This window comes from Propithecus coquereli, unplaced genomic scaffold, assembly GCF_000956105.1.
Source record: "Propithecus coquereli isolate 6110/MARCELLA unplaced genomic scaffold, Pcoq_1.0 Scaffold459, whole genome shotgun sequence".
Lineage (NCBI taxonomy): Eukaryota > Metazoa > Chordata > Mammalia > Primates > Indriidae > Propithecus > Propithecus coquereli.
In genome coordinates this window covers 606,132-629,375 of record NW_012150385.1, presented here as the reverse complement: position 1 = coordinate 629,375, position 23,244 = coordinate 606,132, and positions in this window count along the sequence as shown.

Here is a 23,244-nt window from a genome sequence, read left to right as displayed (position 1 = left end):
GAATCTGAAAGTGGGCTTTTCTTAATATAGCCAGCAGGCACCTTGTTGAGTGCAGCATAAAACCTGGCCCCAGGTCACCACTGGTTGTGCTCCCTCCAAAAGTGAGGGTTTCAGAGAAGTCAAAGAAAAAAAATGCCTTTGCAGTTCCAGTGTTGAGTTCTTGTCTTCATGCCCTGGGTGCTTTGAAAGTTTTCAGGCAGATGCTTTGGAACTTTATTTATACTTAGTCTCTCCCAGGCGACGTGTTGAGCATGGATATTTTATCTTTTGAGGGGGAGATAGGCTTGCATTTTCTAAAACTTTCTATGGCTTAGTTCTTAACCCACCTCACTCAATTTAGCATTTAAACATTCACATTTATTTCTATTGCGGAATGAACATGTAACTTCTTTCTCCCAGCCGAAGGATGGGCCACTTAAGTCACTGCATTTTATACATGTACAGCTCTTTGCTTGGGCACATCCCAAATACTGAACAAATACTTAGTGATTGACAGTTATTAAAAATAAACCATTTAATATTGTGGTAACAAAAAAATAGATATCTACTGATAAAAGAGTGTAGTTTGAAAGAAAAAGGGAAATCTCACAAAATCTATGTGGTAGACTTTTAAATGTATCATTATTATTATTTCTCCTTGCTGCTCCCTCAGCTGCAGGATGCCCAGATGTCTGTTGTCTTTTCTTGACACCACCCCTCACATACACACATGCACATTTTAGTGTTGCTGCAATCCCAGTGGGCCTTACACTTCGCTGCAAAGGACATGCACAGGGCCTAGGATCAAATGTGAAGAGAGGGACGTTACCTGCTCTTGGCAGATACAGCAGCTCAGGGAAGGGATCCCAGGCTCCTGGTGGGCACCTCACTTAATCTGGAATGGTAGCAGCACACTAGGGGCAGTCTGTCTTACATGTGGATCCCTAGTTGTTGCTTGGAATGTTATCACAACTATTATGCTGTGATATAGCATTAAAATAAAGGCTTTTAAGGAAGTCAGTGAGGAGCTGTCATGAATCGGGCAACAGGACACAGCAGAAATTGCTAAGTCTCCTGGAAATTGGGTAACCTTCCCAACAATGCTTATCTCTTAGAAGAGATTATAGAACTTTCAGAGCTAAGAGAAGTGGGTGTGGCCACCTCCTGTGTTGTGAAGAACTGTCCTTCAGGTGCCCAGCAACCTGCCAAGCCTTGCAGCCAACTTTCAGAAGACTAGAGATAGGTGATTTGATGAAAGGAAACATGGATTTAAGAGTCTTTCAAGTAGGAAATACTCCTCAATATGTCTTGAACTGAAAAGCTTTAGACAGTGGGGTTACAGAAAGCCCGGCAATGCTATGCACAGCGTCTGGGGGTTGGCAGTGCTTGTTCAGAAACCATCCTTAGATCACCTGTGCAAAATGCTTGGCCTCCAACATTGATTATATTAATAATACCAAAATCACATACACAATTTTAAAGCTGTGCACTTAACCTTTGTTAACTAAAAAAACATTAATTAACGAGGCTTATACTTTGGAAAAAGGAGAGCTTTATTTCTCATAAAGGATAGCAACCTGTTGGGTGGCCATTCCAACAGGTTGGGAAGCAGAGTCCTGCCAGAAGCCAGGCACACATGCTTCAAAGAAGACACAAAAGGCAACAGGATTTTATACTGAGTGGGGTGGTCAAATATACATATTTAACAAGCTATAGGAGGAGTCATGAATATTTATGAAGGGAAATCATATGCATGTAATTGTGTTTTCTCTCTCCCATCCTGGCGTGGCTGGGAACTCAGTTTTAAGGTGTTTCTGGGACCCTCTTGGCAGAGAGGGGTCCATTGAGTTAGGAAAGGGCCTAGAAACTTATTTTTAGTTCATACCTCGTTTTTTTCTTCTCTCCCTGCCAAAATCTTTTTATTAAATTGTCTTAAATGGATAGCATTCAAGAATTGGAAAGCTGCAATGCCTCGTTAAAGTTGAATCTTATTGACTTAGAAGGATAGAAGGACAACCATTTGCATGCTCAGTGTAGATATGATAGGCAAGGCTCAAAGGAAAGCATGAGTTGCTATCAAAAATAAAGAGATTCAAAACCCAGAAAAATGTCTGAGATAATGTTGACATAAGAGTTTCAAACAGGAGAAAAGGCTGTAAAAGAAGGTCAGAGTGTTACAGGCGGATAGGACCTTGGCAGTCACCCAGTCCCACTCTCTGCGTCTACAGGTGAGGAAACAGTTCCAGGGATGGCGCAGGGCCGGCTCCACTGACTTCCAACATAGGCAGTCTTGCCTCTGCATCCACCATAACTCTTCCGCAACAGTCAAGGGAAAGAGGAAGTTGACATGTCCTAAGCAACCCCTATAGTGCTGGTGTTTCAAGTATCTATTGCTGATAGATAACGAACTACCCCAAAACTCAGTGGCTTAAAATGACGACCATTTATTTGCTCACAATTCTGAGGGTTGGCGATTCAGGCTGAGCCAGCCGAGGTGTATTGGATTGCCTCTGTGCTGCAGGGTGTTCTCTGGGTCACACACGCATCTGCAGTCAGCTGGCAGTCAAAGGCCTTACTCGCATGGCTGGGAGTTGGTTGGCTGCAGGCTGTATGTCTCTCCTCCTCCTCTAGGCTGGCCCAGAACTCTTCACAAAGTGGTAGCTTCAGGGTGCCCAACAGCAACAAGAGAAGTGCATGACTTTTCAGGCTGACATCATACTGTCTTGCAGACCAAAGCAGGTCAAGTGGCCCAGGCCAGATTCAGATGGGGAGATGGTCTCTACCTTTTGATAGGAAAGGCTGTCAAGTGACATCAGAAATGGGCGTGCAGTGAGGGACAGGAGGGATTTGTCCATTTTTACATTTGACCACATCTGAAAATGAGGTATGTTCTTTATAAACATAACCCCACTGAATCTTGGTCCGAGATCTGTGAGGCCAGTAAGAACTACCCTAGGAGGATGAAGAAGCTAAGTGCTAGGGACTTCATAGCTTGCCTGTCCACACATAGCTGGGAAGAAGGGGAGTGGGCGCAGACCCAACCTTCCCAACAGCCAACGTTAGTAGGAGCGACTGTCAGGAGTGGGCTAAATGCTTAGCCTCCAGGGAGAAGGACAGACCTTGGAGCCAGGCAAACCTGGGCTCCAGGTAAGTATCCGCCACTCTCTGTCATCCTCTGTCCTGACTAATAGAGCCTAGGTTTCCTCGTATCTAAGATGAGCATAATTATCTCTGCTGCCTGGCATTGCATGAGGCAGGAATGTGTTCAAAGTGCTCAGCGTGTTTTCTTGAGCAGAGTCGGCTGGTTATTGTTCTTAAAGACAGTTGGTAAGATGGGGTTGCTGGGTGCTTTTACCAAGGAGGTTGAGAGAAATGGCAAATTCTAGACTCTTGGCACAAAGTCTCCACTGATGTTGATGGCCTTCAGAACGTAAGAGCAGTGACTGATGCTCTCTTTCATCCAAGGAACTGCGTGTTTTGAGGGAGCAGAGGCTGAGTGTAGCAGCCACTGTTGTGTCTGGCCCAGATGCCCCCAGATTCCTTTGGGCCGGTGCCATCCGTCTGCTCCCTGCTTCTGTGCATTTTGCTGCTAACGGCCCACACCTGAAAATGTCTGCAGTGTTGCTCTCATTCTGGAGACAGTTTTAATTTCTCTTATAGGAGCATGAAAACATGGGCTGCCTGTTTCACTCCGCTCCAGAACTTTCAAGCCAGAGGCTGGGGAGACGCTTAGGCCTCTAGAGGGTGGGAAATGCAGCATGACATGGCAGAAAGGACACTGGCCTCAGAGTCGGGTGGGTGGACTTCACTCCACCTCATCCATCCTTTACCTAATGGACATTCAGCAAGCTCCTCAACATCCTGATATATTGAAATACAAGTTTCTCCATCTATAAAATGGGCAAAATGGCATTGGCCATGGAAGGAAGAGAAGGTGGGGTCTCATGGGCATGGTGCACGGATGTGCTGGTGAGGACACCCTTTGAAGATCTTTCTTCTTCCCTCAAGACCCCACTGAATCCAAAATAGCAGATTTTGCTACATATTCTCTTGATGTCCTTGTGCCCATCCTCTGGAATAGTTTCCTCGGTGGAGCTCACAATTTCACAAACCTTAATTGGATAAGCTTTGTCACCCCTCAGTAAAGCAGAGGCGACAAAATATCCAGAAAGAAGGTGACACTGGGAATTGTGTCTCTCTTCCCTAAACCAGAGCTTGAGGGCTCTGTCAGGCAGTTTTTCTGGGGAATAATGCCCAGGAAAGTGGGAAAAGGAATGAGGGGCTGCCAAGGTGGGTAACAGGGAGGGAAGGAGAGCCTGATTGAGGAGGAGTCCTTGAGTTGGTCACCACCAGGGGCAGCAACCAATTCTCATCCCCTGAGACCACCTGCTGACCGAAGAGAGTGTTTCCCAGAAGCCCCCAGCCAAGGGATACAGAGGAAATGACATCCATCAGCCTCTGTCCTCCAGGGGCTGCAGGGGGTTAACACCCCCATGTTGCTGTGCAGTGCCTGCGTGTGTGTCTAACAGGCTCCCTCTGGCACACAGAGGCGAGACACATCTAAATAGGACCCTGGGAAATGTTGCTGTGTAATTTACTGTCTGAAAGTCCTGTGCCACCCAATCCTTCGTTAGACATCTACATTTTACTTTAAGATTTTAGATGTCATGTTGATCTTTCCTTGCATGTGTCCCTGTGTTAAGACTGGGCCACAAGGCTGCTCAACTTTTTGTGAATTATAGCAGATAAACACAAAGGTAGGCTTTGTTTGTACTGTCCAGTTGGGATAGGTCTCAGACTTTTTCCAACAAACGGCCCACTCTTATGCCAGGCAGCCAGAAATCGGGTAAGAAAGAGCAGAGTTCAAGTGCCTACGATGCTCATACAAACACACGACCCTTTCTTCTGCTGTCCCCCATGTCTCTCATCCTGCAGCGATTCTGCTCCCTCCTGACCTTGGTGATTCATTTCTTATTTCTAGATTGTCACTTGACCTGAACACGGACCTGGCCTCACATCTCCTGGACGTTTCTGGCTACCATAGGCAATGAACCAGCCTGTCTATGCCAGGTCCTCCATCAGTCACCAATGTGACTAGTCCTCATGCACCCAGACACCTACCTCACCCCCTGTCCTACTTAGGCAGATGGCTTCTCTTTGAATTTTATCTGGTTAATAATTTCTATGATCCAGTTAATTATCCCATAATACATACCTATTATTATGGCAGAATGTAGTACCATAATCATCAATATCTTTAAGAAAATTGCATTTTAGCTGAAAGTTGGAAAATGTAATTGTTTCCAGGACTTTTAGAGAGAAAAGAAAAAAATAAAAAAAGCTTAGCTTTACAAAACCTTGCTACAGGATGGCCTGTGAGGTCAGAATTTGCAGCATATGCTCAAAAATGCTTGCCCAAAAAAATGGGTAGATAGCCACTTCAATCCTTGCACCAAAGTGGACAGTGCAACATACCTCTTTCCCAAGATGAAATAAGACCATGGTTTTTTTCTTGCTGTACAAAATAACTACATACGCTAGTGTAACTCTAACATAATGAAAAACTAAGAGGTTGGGATTCTTGCAAACATTGCGGCTGCAGAACTAAGCATTTAAACATGTCATTAATTATTAGCATGATTGCTGGCACTTTCTGAAAGGCCCGAGAACTTGTTTTTGGCTCAAGAAAATATATTTCTTGCTGCATTTGCTTTTTTTCCTGCAAGAAAAAAAAGAGTTCTATTGCAAAAATAACTGCTTCTGTAATTTTGCAGCATGTGGAACTGGAGGAAACACAAAGGTAAGCAATTTCATTTTTGTGATTCTCAGTTTATCACTCATATTTCAAGAAAAGAATGCCTTTTAAACAAAGGAACTTACTTGGGCAAGTGCCCAAACCAAACTGCAGCTCTCCACTTCCCCCTGGCTTGTGTTCCGGGCCATTGTCATGCAGATCGACACCAGCCCACAAACAATCCGGCTTTGGTTCTCCACAGCTGGCCTGGCAGCTGGGCCTGAGGGGTGCTTTTAATGTGGTTTGCTTGAATTCCAGAACCCCCCAAGAGGGTCTTCTCTCAGGGCCCAAACTTGAAGAGTCTTCAGACAGCTTTTGAAATGGTCACGTGTCCTTAGCCACATTGATGTTTCTCACACTCTTTGCAATGTGTTTCCCCTACATAAATGCCTGAAGGCACGTGCCATCACTGCCTGGTCAGGGCAGCCCCTTCTGGACTCTTGGGCAGGTAGGCTTCTCCCTGTCCTCTACATTTGCCCAGCCCTGGCCGCACAGCCAGCTTAGCCACATGCAGGCAGTAGGAGCCCCCCCTCATCTCTTGTGGGCCACACCACCACCTGCCTGGAGCACTGCTGTTTATTCATTGCTCTCATTACCCTTACTGGACTGGAAGCTCTGTCAACATAAGGACCACATGTGTGTGCACAAGTGTGCACACCAGTGTGCAGGTAGTCACATGCATACTGCTCATGCACATACAAGGGTGGGTGAGGGGCAGTTTCTCTACACATTCTGTGACGTGCATCTTCACATTCCCTTTTTTTCTTCCTATACAAATATATTTGCTAATTAAAAACCTTGCATTATCCTTAACAATAATGTCTTGTCACGAAACCTTTTAGGCACCTAAAAGGTCAACAAGTAGAAAAATGCACTTTTTAAAAAACAACAGATACTTATTTCTTACAATTCTGGAGAATGGGAAATCCAAGATCAAGGTGCTGTCAGATTCAGTTCCCGGTGAGGCCTCTGCTCTCTTCTTGGCTTGCATACAGCAGCCTTCTCACTGTGTCCTCATTTGGTGGAGATAGAGAGGGTTCTGGTCTCTTCCTCATCTTATAAGGACACTAATCCCATCATGGGGGCCCAGCCTCATGACCTCATCTGACCCTAATTATCTCCCAAAGGCTCCCACCTCCAAATACCATCACATGTGGATTAGGGCTTCAACACGTGAATTTTAGGGGAACACAAACATTCAGTCCATAACACAGTGCAAAAAAAATAACAACAGCTGCAATGAAGATGAGGAAAACACAATTTTCAACAGAAACCTGTCTTTTTCCTCCAAACCACCTAATTGTCCCCTAATTATCAAGACAAAGGCAAATTTCAGAGAAGCAACCAGGGTGTGCACAACTGCATACAGGTAGCACCTTGAAGCACACACTGTTCTGCCTGCCCTCTGCGTGGGGCCTGGCCTCTCGGCAAGTCTGCTGGTGGGGGAAGCTGTGGGAGTTGGGGGATGGTTCCTGCAAGTCAGCACCTGTGACAGCCTCGTGGCACAGAATCCACAGCGCGCCATGGGGTGTGCAGAGGCCAGGGCATCGTCATGCCCAAGCAGATCCACTGCCCCCACTCCCCAGGGTGGCAGGCTCAATTGTTTCCTGGTCTCCCGACTCGGCCTCACTTTCCCAAACCAGCAGCTGTCTGTGCTGAGACAGTGTATTCTGATCCGTCTCCCTCTAGAATTTCTTCTGATTACTTCTGCCTCTGCTCCCTCTCCTTCCAGCCTCTCCAGATCAACCAGCCTGCTTCCCTCCTGCAGGATCAAAGGGGATGTGAAAAAGGAAAAGTCAGGACATGTCAAGAAGCCTGAGTGCCCCAGGGTGAGAGAGCAGGCTGAACCTCCCAAGTGAGTGGGGAAGTTCAAAGGAGCAATACCAGCTATTGTTTTGTGCTTGAGAAGGAAAGGATGTTGTATCTTCCCTTTTTCTAGCCCATCGGGGTCTTGACACTCATGAGCTGCCACTGTCACAGAAATAGCCTGCTTGCCAAAATCAAAATGGCAAAATAAGAATGGTCCAATTTCTACTGCAATTGTAAAGGCTCTGATGGTGATCCCTTTGCAGCCTTCACACTCTTCCTTGATTGGGGCAGGACCGCGACCCTGGCGAGGGCAGCAGCATGGTGGCCAGGCACAAGGGTGCCATCCGGGCTGTGGCTCCCTTCAGCCACACCACCTGCAGGTCCCTTCCCCTCCCAGGCCCCAGATCCTATGTTGTCGTGGAGAGTAAAAGAATCGGCATGTGTGAGGAACGTGGCAGGGCCCGGCTTCTCAGTGTGCACCCATTTGCCATTGGTGGTGAAGGCCCTGGGCTGACTGCAGAGTGGGGAGGGGAGCATCTGACCTTTCAGACTCACCTGGCATGGTCACAGAGTAGCGCTCACCACTTGTGGCGGCTCCTTCACATACATTCCCTTCTGTCCCTGAGGAGATTGGGCTGGTTCTGGCATGTGAGAGGCACTAGTCACTCTCACGGAAGGGCTTGCTCTGAGCTACTCTCCAAAACCTGACTCTGCCCTAATTCCACTTGGCTTTTTACTTTCCCAGCAGCTGATCTGCTGCTTCCTGCCCCTTTCCTTGGTCTCTGGGCTTGACCTCTTTCCTGTGCCAGACCTCAGCGTCTCCCCACAGCAGTGCTGGTGCTTGGCCCACAGGACCTGCCTGGGAAACCATCTGTCAGTTGGGAATGGGACCCTGTTCGTATGAGTGGGGGAGGGGCAGTGCTTAGGGCCCACCACAGCCCCCAGAACCCAGAGCTGGGCTCCAGGGTCACACTTGGGAATGGCAGGAATGAAATATGCATCCAGGCCCTGATTCCAAATTTTCCTCCAGCCCACAGCTGCTGTCTAGGCCACAGCCTGTGTCCGTACTCGAAGACTTTGCAGGCCTCCATCTGTGGGCTGTGTATGCCCACAGGGTGAGCAGGTGACAGTTTCCCGGCAGGTGACTCCCAGCACCCAGAGAGCTGATTGGATGGACGAGAATGTGCACAACCTGCTCTACACTGTTGGTTCTCTGCTCGTGGGGCAGCACCCAGGGTGTGTACATCAGGGCCACAGTGTCAGATGCTGTGCCCAGGAACCCCCAGTCCCTTCTGAGATTTCCATGCCTCTCCTTTGTGCTCATTCATCACTTCTGTCAAAATGAGATCCATTCATTTTTACAAGAAAGGAAGGAAGGAAGCAAGACAACAACAGGGAGAGGAGTGAGGTGCCATGACCGCTGGGCTGGTGCAGTACGAGCCCGAGATTGTAAAAAAGGAAACACGAGACAAAATCTGCTTTTGCTCCAGACATGGCAAGTGGCAACTTGATTCATTTTCAGTTTTTGTATCTGCAGAATGGAGATACTCATTTCCAGAGTTTACCTAACACTCGAGGGCGCTGGGAGAATGAATGAGCTTGCATTTCTGCAGAGCACTTGCGTGATGGAAGGTGCTGTGTCAATAGCTGGAAGAAATGTAAATAGGAGGAGCTGGATACTCAGGACGCTGCAGTGTCCCTTGGTGGTTCTGTGTTGACTCAAAGCAAACTCTGCTCCAGCAGAGGAGTCCGTGCCACATTTCCACCTGGCATTGGCAGACGTTTGCCATCACAAGAGCCATTTTATTATCGCGTCCCTAGCTCTATAGCGAGAGCTCTGCCTGTGTCTGTGCCCACTGACCACACCCCGTCCCCATCGAGGCCGGGCAGCGTGGAGAGGTTGACTGTCGCACTTGCGTCATAACCAGGAGTGTTCTGGTGCTCGACTCACACTTTGAGGATTAATCTTCTTCAACTCCCCTGACACAGGATAAAGAGCAATTTCCAAAACCTGTTCCTCCTGGTCCTGCCTCATTCTCGTCTTTGTGTACTTCTGTCCCCAAACCCTCATACTTAGACACTTGGGACATGCTCCTTGCTGTCATGCTTTATCTGTGCATAGCAGCTGTTTTCAGAAGGGCCACAGTGTGGGTATCACGTGTCCTTCCATCATGTCTTCGGGAGGCTGCTCTTTCTGACACCGAACGTGAGCCCTTTTTCTTGTACATTAAGCCATTTATTCCAGTTCTACCATTGTGGCATCAGCCATCGCTCACTTCCTAATGAGTCTTTATTTACTTGCACAGTTACTGGCTCCCTATTTAGTCTTCTCTGGAGGCTAAATATTCTAATTCTGTCAACATTTATTTCAAAATCTATTTTCCAATCTTCTTTAGCAATTTCATGGTATACATGCAGACAGCCTCCCTGTCCCCACACCTTCCGATGAGGTCACCAGGCTTTGTCTTGTAGAGGCACAGTTCTGGGCCTGGGCAGAGCGTTGTTCCCATAATTGGGGACTAGTGTCCTGGATCCTGGTGGTCTTCCCCCAGGTGCCCTCTGATACGTGCATCTGGTCTGTGTGTCCGCCCTGCAGTTTCTGCATGCTTTCCTTCTAACTCCAGCATGTGTACATTCTTAGAGCCTTTGGGCCACTGGACCCGCTCAGCCCAGCAGCTCAGAGAGCTAGAAGTGCCTGTGGGTTTTTGTCCTCCCTGGTGGTGGGTAACCAGTGACTGACAGGCCGGCATAGAAAAGGCTAGCTTCCTTGCTTCAAGGCAGGACAGATTCATAGGCCTTGCTGACACTGTCCTCTGTGGGGTCTGGGTCAGGCTGATGGTCCCCTGCAGGACTTTCCCTGAGATTGTGCCTGGCTGGACTTCCTCCCCTCCCCTCCATGCCCTCCTCTCCTGCTCCTTCCCTAATTGATCACTTGCCCATGGATTCTCATCTGGGCATCTGATTGATCCTGGGGGAACAGGCCTAAGACACCTGGATTCCATGACTTGCTTAAGGTCCCAGGGGGTCTCTGGACAACCTTATCTGTGTGACTCGGAGCTTGGTCACCCTCTTCTATGCTTGGACTTCTCATTTGGACTAGTGTTTCTGCCAGTTCTGACTTCCTAAGGCTCTACAGCTAAGATGCATAAAGGGAAGACGTTCTAGGGGAGACAGTATCACGTCCTGTTCAGAAGTTAGATCACCTGGGATCAAAAGGCTTCTCTGCCACTTATAAACTCTATGTGTGTGTTCACTCATATATGTGTGTATGCACTGGTATGTGAGTGAGAGAGAGAGAAAGAGAGACTCTACACTGGGCAAGTTACTTAATCTTAAGCTGTAAAGTGGAGACAATAATAGCATCTCTTCACCATGGATCCATTGGGAGGATTAAATGGCATCATGCATATGAGATGCTTGGTGTGGAGCCCGATGTTAGCATTTAATATATATGAACGGTTATTATGCATTAAACACTCTCTGTCATTTCCACTCTTCCCATCGAAGCCACAGCCCGGAAGGCATCTGGGAGTGTTTCTAGGAGAATTCTATCCCAGTCAGGGATTTAAGCAGCCCTTTTCCTGTTGTCTGGGGTTGGAAACAGGTGGAAAGACTCACAAATTAGGAGGGTACTATCCTTGACATTCTAGAAGGGGACACAGAAGCCAGGAGATACATAACCTGTTCCTGAGAAGAAGGGAGGCAGACACCCAAATTCATGGGGGACACGAAGACATTTGTCTCTGGAGTCAGTGATAAAAACAACAGTGAAATAATTTACTCTTTCCTTTGGCTCATGCAGCAAGCAATGCTGTATAATTAGAGGATTTTTCCAGCGAGGGAAGATTGGGGTTTATGGCACTGGTGCCTGCTTACTGGATGTCCAGACATCCAGAGAAAAGGACAAAACACTTAGGGAAATGAGAAGCCATTTAGAAAAATAAATCCCCATGGACTCTTTTGAATTTCAATGGGCCGAGGACTACGATTTTTCCACTATCTTTTCCTGTGTCCTGTCTTTGTCCCCAGGCAGACTATACTTTTCCAGGGATGGGTGAATCCTTGGGTATATGGGAGCAGGGACTCCCAGGCAGTCACAAAAGCATGCCTAGAAAAGGTGGATTCTGAATTTACAGAAAACATCACGCCCTCAGATCAGTAGGCAGGGAAGAGACTCAGCTCACTCCACAAACATTTAGTGAGTGCAAGATGTCTTCTTAGATGCCACAGAGGATATGAAGATGATTAAAACACAGCATCTGCCTGGCAAGGGCTTACACTCTAGGAGTGGGGAAGAGAGGAAGCCAAGTAGGTTCAAAGCAGAGAGAAAGTGCTGTCTTTGTGAAGTAAAGGAGTTGCACAGAGACAGTCTGGGGGTCAATCATGACCCCCAGAAGGGAAATCATGTCTAATGCTCAGGTTGGGAGCATGCATAACTGCCACCCCAGGTGAGAGGGTGGCCTCTGGCCCAGTGGCTGGTTGCCAGGCAACTGGAAGGTGACCCTGGGGTCATGCCCCTCCACTCTCCACAAAAACTTTGTTACTAAGCTTTGGCCTAAAAAACTTTAAAACTATGCATACTTGCAGGCATTGTGTTTTATTTTTATTTAACTTTGTGATCAATTTAAATATTTTATGATATAAAACATCTTGTATTTTATTATATCATGAATATAGAAAGTAAGGTTCTAAATCAAGATGGCTTGATTTGGTGTCTAGACTCAATGAGGTGGTTAGTTAATTGTCGTTGTGGCTTGATTTAGAGAAATTTAGAGAAAATGTTTCCAATCAGCTTCTGAGCTATGACATCAAATGCTAATCTTTTGGATGTGGTGCAGGTGGCTGGTGTTGCGTTCTTCCTCAAGTTCAGCTCTACTCACATTCTTCCTTAGTGAAACACTGTTCTAAACAACTTTCTACGCACTTTCCTAGCCTTACCGACTCCTACATGTTTAATGAGATCAGTGTATTTTTGTGACTGTGTCAATGGAAAAGAAGCCAAACTCTGTAAAATAATTTAAAGAGGTTTATTCAGAGCCAAATTTGAGCACCATGACCCAGAGCCACACCCAAGAAGCCTTGAGCAGGTGGACTCACTGTGGCTGGGTTACAGTTTGGTTTTATACATTTCAGAGAGACAGGAATTACACTTAAAGTCATAAATCAATACATGGAAGGCATGTAGTTTGGTCTGAAAATGTGGGACATCTCAAAGTGGGGGCTTACAGGTTATGGGTGGGTTTAAAGACTCTTTGATTTGTTATTGGTTAAAGAAATGAAGTTTTGTCTAAAGGCTTGGAATGTTTTAAGTTAAGATAAGGAAGTCTGTTAATCAGAGACAAGCCATGGACATATTCCCAGACTCAATGATTTGTTATGTAAATTGAGGACCTGCAGGTTTGTCTTGCATGGCCTTAGGCGTGTTAATGAGTTACAGAGGATATCTCTAAGAAGGAGGGGGCATGATGAGGCATGTGGGACCACCCTTCTCATGGCCAGCAACTCAGCTTTAGGGTATTTTTGGGATCCCCTTGGCCGAGACGGGATCCATTCAGTTAGCTATGGGTGGGGAGCTTAAGTTTATTTTAGTTCACAATTGTATCAAATCAGGTTCCTGATTTTAATTCCAAACTGGATGCAGCATCATTATGTTGCATTATTTGGAATAAATCATTTGATTCATTAATATATTCATATTCTTAATATCTCACTCCTTGCAAAAATATTAGGTTGATTCATTAAACTGCACTTAATAGATTGAGTTATATTATTAATCATGCAGTGGTTTTATATTAAAATCAAAATTAGTAGCTAATTCAGAGGGACCAGGAAAACCTTCAGACTCTGCTTCCCGCATTGACTGTGGAGGCACCTGCATAGTGCCTGGCCCATGTGGCTCTTCATTTGCCCCTTCTGATTATACCTCCTTTTGCGTGGATTCAGGTTCGCTTCTAAGCCTTCCTCTGGTTAATACTGAGAGCTGAAACGAACATGATTTCCTGTTCCTGTGTTAAACAGTACTAGGACCAAGCAAAACCAAACAACCAAAGAAACACAGCAACAGCGTGGCTGAGTATGAAACCGCCCTTCAATAACAAGGTACAAGATGAGAACTGTGGTAATGGCCTAGCTCAAAATGATAATAGTCACTGTCCCCGTTTGCTTCTCTATAATTGCCACTCCAGAGCCACATAGCTTGTGTCCATAAGATTCTTAACTTTCTCTGTAGATAACATCACCTTTTTGAAATGTAAAGGTAGTTTTTAAGATACCTTCGAGCCCCACATTCCTCTGGCTTGATTGGCCCACGCAGACCAGGAGCTCATAGCAAGAAATCGACTCAACTGGAATTGTGACCCCAGGGACTAAAACAACACAAGAAGACGATTTCTACACCCTATAATTTTGCCCCAATTAACAAACCTAATTGCCTAATCCCCTGCCTGCAAAACTATCCTTAAAGACCTTGTCTCCCCAAATCTCGGGGAATTGGAGTCGAGAAATGTCTCCCGTCTCCCTGCGTAGTGCTGTGTGCAATAGAGACTCTTTCTCTGCCTTGCAAACCCTGCTGACTCAGCATATTGGCTTCCTCTTAGGCAGTGGGCATAGGAACCTGGTTTGGTGGCAACAAGAAATCCTTACTCCTGAAAGATAAGACCTGACTCAAGATTCCACTCATCACAGCTCGATTCAAGACCCTCCCCTTGCTGTGCCCAACAATCCAAATGTACTTTGTCACAGACTCTGCTTAAGTCCAACCAGTTCCTCACTTTTCAAGACCTGCCTTCACAGTCACTGAGCTTAGGCCCTAAAACCAATGAATCAGGTTCCCTGACTGTGCCCTTCTGAGAACTATTAATACCCTTGGGATGGTGGTCTCTATTGCAGTAGGTCTGGGGGCCTTTTGGGGAGTTGAGGATTGAGACTGCATTCTAGGTGATTCACACTGGTAGTTTTAACAAATACTGATACCTGGGCTCTTCCAAGGAACAATTAAATCAAAAACTCTAGGTATGGGACCTTGACAGTCATGTTTTTTAAAGCTCCTATGTGATTCTTTTGTGCCTCTGAGGTTGAGAACCACTGATGGAGAAGGTTGGCATTAGTCATTCAACTATTTAATCATTTATCTTTAACAAATATTCATTTACTGTGAGGGAGTGCAGGAAATTTCACCCCCAAAATATGACTCCTTGGTATAAAGCGTATTTTGAATTAAAGGCCCTTAGAAATCAATAAGCCTTGGAAGGGACTTTCCCTGTATGGAAATAAAGACCAGATGACCCATCCCCACTGAGAAAAATGATTATTTTCCCTTCCCCTCCCTGTTATCTCAGTATCTATTGCAGGAAAGAAGATCTAGAATGCAAGCAGACCTGGTCTAACCCTTTTTCAAAATAATTTCTGTTTCCCAGGTTAATTTAATTTCTAAAGAGAATAATTTACAAGTCAGTCTGTTTCCCCCATCCATTCATTCTCCCAAGGATCTATTTGTCCTCCCTAGGAATCACTTATTGCTCCTCAGCAGAATTTCCTATGTTCCCCATCTCCCCCCACCTCTGAAATGAGGGTATATAAGTATTTGGGTGTCAGTGGGAAATTGGGAATCATGCTGTGATTCTGCCTGTGCACACGGTAGCAGTAAAATTGGTATAGCTCTTCTCATGTTAATCTGCTTTATCATGAGTTGATTTTTCAGCAGAACTTCTGAGGGCAAAGAGGATGTTTTCCCTTTGCCCCAAGAACTGCCTGATACATGCCAGGCACTTTTGGACACTAGAAATAAAACATGAAAGAAACTAGCTTAGTCCCTGTACACAAGGAACTTATGTTCCACTGGGGGAAGAAAGGAGTAATCACAAGATTGAGATACGTCTTGTGGAGATCATAAGAACAGGGCGATGTGCGAGGGATGATTTGGGAAAAGCGTCCGGTTTGCCATGAGGACCTAGGAGCTGAGATCCAAGGCATGAGGAGTAGCTGCGAGACCATGTGGGAGAGAACGTGCCGGGTAAAGGAAGGGCGGGGGCACAGACCCTAAATCAGTCGTGAACTGAGATTATTTGAAGAACAGAAAGCAGGTCACCACAACTGATTGCCCTGGGCCCGGAGGAGAGTGGCCCAAAACGCAGCTGGAAAGTGAGCAGGCGGCTTGTGCGGGGCCTTGCAGCAGGTGAGGAGTTTGCATGCTCCTCCAAGCATGTGGGAGCCGTGGCTGGGGCACAGGCTCCAGGAGGGTCCTCAACAGGGCAGGCCCTGGCGGGACTTAGCTACCAAGACCACATGGCTGGACTGAGCTGCTGCTCAGACTGAGAGCGGCTGTAGGGAGCAGGGCAGTTGCCTGGGGGACGGGAGGAGGTGACCGCTCAGGCCAACAGCCAGATGATGGGGACTGGCAAAAGGTGGGAGAACTGGACATATCTGGCAGAGGTCAGAGGCAGAGCCGAGAGAACTTTCTGGCAGATGGAAGGAGGGCTTGCAGGAAAGAGCTGTCAAGAGTGACTCCTCACTTAGGAATGAAGACAGAGAGCTTGTGGCTGGGTGCCAGACCATATGCACATGTCCCTGGGGGACAGCAAAGCAGAGATGCGCAAAGGAGAGGGAAGGAGCGTGGCCAGAGGGGGCGGGGCAGGGGTGCCATCAGAGGGGAGGCCCTGCTCCCCCAGGTGGTGCCGCACCTGCAGTCGCATCTCCATGGCCACGGGGCCAGCGGGAAGGCCTTGCAAAGGTCTCTATGGGCCTGGACACTAGCTCGTTGGTGAGGGGTGGGGCTGGAGGACAAGAGGAGTGGGGGGAGCAGAGAGCGGCCTCTCTCAGAAAGGAAATGAGGGCATCTCCCCAGTGCAGCCAGAGCCATGCCCTATATAAAAGCAATTATTCCCACCTCGACTGCCCTTGGAAAGTGGGTTAGGAGTTGGACTCTTTTTGAGATAAATCAGGGTGAGGTTTGGCAGAGAGGATTTGGATCAACAGATAAAGCAGGGAAAACTCAGAATGAGCGCATGGGGGATGGTGCCGCTGCCATCCTGAGGATGGGGTGTGAGTGAGAGAGTGGGCGTGAGTGTACAAGTGTGAGTGAGGGTGTGTGTGAGTGTGAGTGTGTAAGCGAAGAGCGGGCAGGTGTCAGTGTGTGTACCCGTGTGTGGCAGCGGTGGGTGGTGGTCGCGGTGGCAGGAAGGCGCTCTCTGGAGTGCTGCTGCAGGCTCAGTCTTCGGTCTATTCAGGCCACCATTTTCACTGCCTGCCGCCAAGCAAACTTACCATATTTAGACGCAACCACAAATTTCGTGCATGGAGGAACAGGAATGCATTGCTGACTTTCACTACAAATGTGCAGAAATCAAAATGCCCTTGAAAAGCCAGAAGTGGGCCCCAAATTGAGAAGGACAAGTTTAACAGAAGAAGCAGAGCTGCCCATTTTGAAAGGGACACTGAAGGACTGTAGACGTACACAGAGGCGTGAGGACGAGAAGGATGCACACATGCACGCTGTGTGGGGGCACGAACAGGGGATGACAGCGACAGCTGGACGGGGGTTCACACAGGCACGTGGCTCAGGCCCGAGTCTGCCCCAGGTGTCTTCCGCAGAGTCAGGGCCGTGGAGCATGCAGGAAGAGCTCAGTAGCACTTTGGCGGCTCTTGGGGACGCTCCTAGGGTGCCCAGCAAGGCTGGAGGACCCGCCCTCAGTGGCAGCCCCGTGCCGAGTGGGTGACAGCTGCACTCTTGAACTCTGCGCTCAGCCTGGGACATGCCGTATACTTCATCTGTCATATACTTCATCTGTCATGCCCCTTCTTTTCAGGTGTGTGTCGTTTACAGTGCTTAACGCTTACAAATAACTCTCTTTGTGGTAATGTTCAGGCACGTCCTGCCAGGAATCTCATCTCTCAAAATTTTGCCGCGGTGGGAGCTATGTGGCCCTAGAACATCATCCTGGGCTCAAAGGTGACATTTTTCAGCAGCCGACTAGCTGGACTAGCCTCATAACACTTCAACTGGTATTTTTGTCTATTTAATTCCCATTAAAAATGTCACAAACCACAGTGAAAATAAATAAAAGGTTTAATTTTTCCAAGTAACTTAAAAACATACTGAGATCTGAGATATCTCCCAGAAAATGTCATAGAGAAATTTGAAAACTTGCTACTTATTAGACACACCTGGTTGCTGGGAGGGCGAGACAGACACCTGCTACGAGGAAAGCTGGGTGACTGAGAAATGCTGGAAACCACCACTGAACTGGATGGTTCGGGAATTCCAAGGCCGGTGTGCGCCGCTGCAGAACAGCGGGCAGGGTGGGCCTTTCCCAGCCCCTGCAGCCCCTGTAGGAATGTACTAGACTTCAGAGTTCTAAAAAGCAAAGGGGATATGACGCAAAAAGCACAGGCAACAAAAGAAAAAATAGGTAAATTGGACTTCATCAAAATTAAATACTTTTGTGCATCAAAGGACATTGTCAACAGAGGGAAAAGGCAGTGAACCCATGGAATAGGAGTCAATATTTCCAAAGCATATATCAGATAAAGGGTTAACATTCAGAATATATAAAGAGCTCCTACAACTCGACAACAAGAAAAAAAACAACCCAATTAAAAAAATGGGCAAAGACCATTTCTCTAAAGAAGAAAAACAAATGGCCAATAAGCACATGTGCTCAACCTCACTAACATGTAGGGAAATGCAAATCAAAACCACAAAGAGATACCACTTCACACCTACTAGGATGGCTATTACAAACAAAACAGAAGAAATAGGAAATAACAAGTGTTGGTGAGGATGTGGGGAAATTGGAACCCTTGAACACTGCTGGTGGGATTGTAAAATGGTGTCCCCGCTGTGGAAAACAGTATGGCTGTTCCTCAAAAACTTAAGAATAGAATTACCATATGACCCAGAAATTCCACTTCTGGGTATCTACCCCAAATGATTGGAATCTGGGACTTGAACAGATATCTTTATACCCATAATCATAGCAGTATTATTCACAATAGCCAAAAGGTGGAGGCAACCCAAGTGTCCATCAATGGATGAATGGATAAGCAAAATGTGGTGTTTAGTGGGCACAGAGTTTCAGTTTGGGAAGATGAAAAAGTTCTTGAGATGGGCCGTGGTGACGGTTGCACAAAGTGAATATACGTAATGTCACTGAAGTGTATACTTAAAAGTGATTAAATTGGTAAATTTTATGTTATGTATATTTTATCACAATAAAAAATAGCATAGGAGCAGCAGAATTTCAAACATGCATTCAAAAATGTGATGTGGGTGGTTTGGGGTTTTTTTCCTGAATTTGATGTTTCTCTTTTGAAATTGTAGTCACATGGGAAGGCGAATGTGTCCCCTGCCTCCTTCCCTGGTGCTTGGGGTCCCAGCCTTTCTGGGCTGAGGAGAAAATGGCTGAGCCAGTGGCTGGTCCACACTGCATTGGGAGTGGCTCTGTGTGGCCCTTCCTAGGGGTAGTTATGTTTTAAATTAGCACCCAGAAAAATGGAAATGACTAGTGGGGGAAGAATTCCTTGCCTGTTGTGGAGTGATCACCACTCTACACGGCCCCTCAGCCTCACAGAGCTCGGGGACTGTGGAGGTGATTCAGCATTTAGGAAGAAGCTTCCAGCTCTGAATTTCCTGTTGAGTTTACCTGGCAGGGAAGGCAGGAGCCTGCCTGGAGGGACATGGGTGACCTTTGCTGTGTCACAGACATAGGTGACAGTGCTGGGGAGAGTGTGTTAACACAGTCCCAAGAGGGCTGTCTCCTGGGGTGGACCTTCCAGAAGGGAAGAGCTAAGTTTCTGGAGAAATGAGAGATGCTAATGAGCTACAATCTGACTTGCATGGAAAGAGCTGAGCTGGGAGACTGGGGTAAGAGATGTGAGCTGAATGCACGGGCAACAGCTGGACGAGAAGATGGCGTGAGTGTGGGAACTCTGGGACGAGGAAAGGGGGCCCTGCAGGATGGCAGCAGACCCAGCCCCAGGGCGGCCCACTCAAGGCCCAGCTTGCATGGAGGACGCAGGTCCTGGGCAATCCTGGCGCATGGAGATTCATCCCCCACAAAGTGGACTCCCTAAGGTGTGAAGGGTTGGCCTCCTAGAGGCCATTCCTGCTCCAGGGGCAAAGGGTTCACTGAGTGATTCCTTCATGTGAGTTCTTGCTAATCCCTTCAGACAAACTAAAACCAAAACCAAAAAGACAATCAATACCTGAGGCAGAAATTTGCCTTTTGAGAGTCACAGTGTATGGAAATCCCATGGAAAATGCATGACCGAACAGCAATTGTCATTCCTAGGGTTTAGTCATGTGCTGACAATTTAGTTGAATTCCCTACAGGAATTTCTTCTTCATTGCAAATGAAAACATTAACTTGACAATCTGGTGTGACTCCAAGGGCAGTTCATACTTACTTTCAAGTGTTCTGATTTCCCCGTGTGGTCTGAGGCCTGTTCTTGCATTGTTTTCCTTGCTGAGAGCAGCGCAGACGTTACCAGTGGTACCAGTGGTACCAGTGGTGCCTGGCAAGGTGGGGAAGCCCCTACGCTGCTGTAAGTGCCTGAGGCGAGACTGGGTGAAGCCAGGAGGAGGATGAGTTGTTGGGAGGTGGAGCCGAGGCCAGGACTCTCAGCAGCTCGGCCTCTTTCTTCCTTTTATTCTGTTCCTGGGGCTGGTGATCCAGGGCTCTTGCTTCTTGAAGATCAGGAGGACTGTGAGGTCCACAAGTGGCTGCTGTAGCCAACTACATCATTGTACCAGGGAATGAGCTTGACAGGGATTTTCTAGAGCAACGCCAGCCTAGCATTGAAGTTGGAGGACTGGGTGGGTGTCACCATTCAAATCTCAGAAGATGTCCCTAGTGATGCAAGAGGCCCTGTAGCGGTCCCTCTGACACCTGCTGCACCACCTTCTTGGTGTCATTGTGTAACCAGCCCCATGAATAAATATCAATGACCCCTATATGTTTTTCTTAATCCTCTCCCTTAACTAACTACTTGACCTTTTGAGTTGTTTCTCAGAAATGGTGGATTTTCTACAAGACAAAGGAGCTGAGATTCTCAAGGCCCCTGGGCAGACTTCCTAAACGAGATTCACCATCCCCCAAACCTGCCCCCATTGCACTTAGCCCCTTGTTAGTTATGCAGCTCCCTGCTCTAAGGCACGGGCCCTCCTTTAAAAGCCCATGGTCTCCGTTAGGTGGAGATGGATTTGAGGCAGTTTCCTCCATTCTCCCTACAGTACGTCTGTCATATTAAAAAGATTACTATTAAAAATCCCTTTCTTCCTTGGCAAGCCTCGTTGTCACAATAATTGGATCTTTGCACAACGAGCGACTGGACCTAGGCCGAAACCCCTTGTGGATTCGAAAACAATCATGAGAGCTCGTCCAGGGTGACGTTGCCCGTGGTTCAGTGGCTGCGGAGAAGGGACGGACCAAAGGCCTCCCTTAGCAGCTGCCTGATCACATTTGCCGGGGCACAGCTCTGGACTGTCCCGCCAGCTCCGCCGTTACTGGCCTCCAGGGCAATGGTGATTGCCTCCCGATTGCCTGACATTTGTGTCTGGATGGGTGAGTGCTATTTGAAGGTACCACACAGTGGGGTCGCTCTTCTAAGTTTGGGGAATTCTGAGGGAGTTCTCATTTGTTTTGGGTTGGATAAGCCCCAAACCGTCTGTGAGAGTGGGAATTAACACAACCGTTTTGATTTGGCACTCCCAGGGCTTATTAGGTGTAACTGCAGTTCATTTGTTTGGAATCTCCTGAATTTCCCTTTGTGTTGAATGTATTGGAGTGAGTTATGTAAATGTGGATCCTGTTAAGTTCTTCATGTCTATTTTATTTTTGCTCACTTTAAATTTGCTGTTGATGGCATTGTAAGCCCAGTCCAAGGTCTGGGAGGTTGGAAGACACCCCTGACGGTAGTTTCTCTTACAACAGGTTCTAAGATCTGAAGAGTTAAAAGACATCTCTGTCTGAAAGTCTAGGAGATTGAAAGACATTTCCTTCCATGGAGGCAACCTGGCCGAGATGCAGGATGTCTACTGTTGGTCAGGAATAGAGGAACGGAAACATAACATATACAAATTTATGTGGAACCTCAGAGGATCTCATGGCTGGAGTTCTGAGATGAAGCTATTGGCACTTTGTGTGTATATATATATATGTGTGTGTGTGTGTGTGTGTTTAGATTTATTTTATGTATGCACATGGATTGTATGTCTACATGGTACCAAAATTGGCTTATGAATCAATGGAGCTCTCATAAATTAAATAAATAATCCCAAATGCTTTTCGAGTTCATGTGAATTTAATAGTCTTTGGTAAACAAGCTGGTTTTTAAAAATGTTAATAAAATAGTGATAAAAATGTCTTCAAAATCGTCAGTATATAGTTTTGCCTGACTTTACTAGTCTTTTTTTATATTTGAAGGTGTCAGGGTTTGACACAAAGGTTACAAAAGTAAAATATCCAGCCCAAACAAGATGATCTGTGTTTATATGATTTTAATAAGTAAGACTAATTTAATATTATTCACTTAGTAAAATCAGTTAAATCTGAGTTATTGACAAAAATACCCATGTGCTTAACTTTAAGCTTCTTTTTTTTTTTTTTGAGAAAATGTCTTACTCTGTCCTCTGGTTTAGAGTACAGTAGAATTATCATAGCTCACTGCAACCTCAAACTCCTGGGCCCAAGCAATCCTCCTGCCTCAGCCTCCTGAGTAGCTGGGACTACAAGCATGCACCACCATCCCCTGGCTAATTTTTCTATTTTTTGCAAAGACAGGGTCTCTCTTTTGCTTAGGCTGGTCTCAAACTCCCGACTTAAGCAATCCTCCCACCGCAGCCTCCCAGAGTGCTAGGATTACAGGCATGAGCCACCATGCTCCGCCAACTTGAAGGTTCTTACTCAGGTAAAAGTATAGACATGGCTAAACAAAAATAAATGTCAGTACATTCCAATAAATAAAACTCTAGATAAATGATAGCACAGAAACAGAAACTTATGGTCAAAGGTTTATGAGGATATTTTGGTTTTGGTCACTCTTTCTGCATACTGGTTGCAAGCTAGCCTGTTATGTGCACATTGTGTTGTCATAGCAAAGGCCTTTGCCTAGAAAAATTTTTTAAAAATTCCTTGAACTGTTAATTTTTGTGTAGTAACTTTTTTCAAAATGAACAAAAGTAGTTATTCTTAGAATCCAAAGAGAATCTGAATACAATCTTATTCTTTGGAAGTATTGCATGTAATTGAATTTGTACTTACATAGAAAAATGATCTGAGACCAGTTAGATTATTTTTTAAATAGCTTGATCTTGATCTCTATGTAAAAAAAATGATAGGACTTTGTTTCGTTATTTGAGATGATAAGGATAGATGTTGGAGGTTTCTTTGGTCTATAATCATGTGTTTTCATATAAATAAATTTTATTTGGGGATGTTGGCATTTTAAAAAAGATGCAGTTAGTTAACATCTTTAAGCGAGTTGCATTCTAAAACTTCTACTATATTTATAGAACTTAAAGATACTACATTGTTCAAATAGCAAGTCTTACTGGAATATTTAGTTTGTTATCTTGGTAGGTTTTTTTAAGTTTAAAAGTAATAATTAAAACTATATTTTGTGATTGTTTCTTGGTCTATGTTTTAAAATTCTTTTCCTTCTCGGAG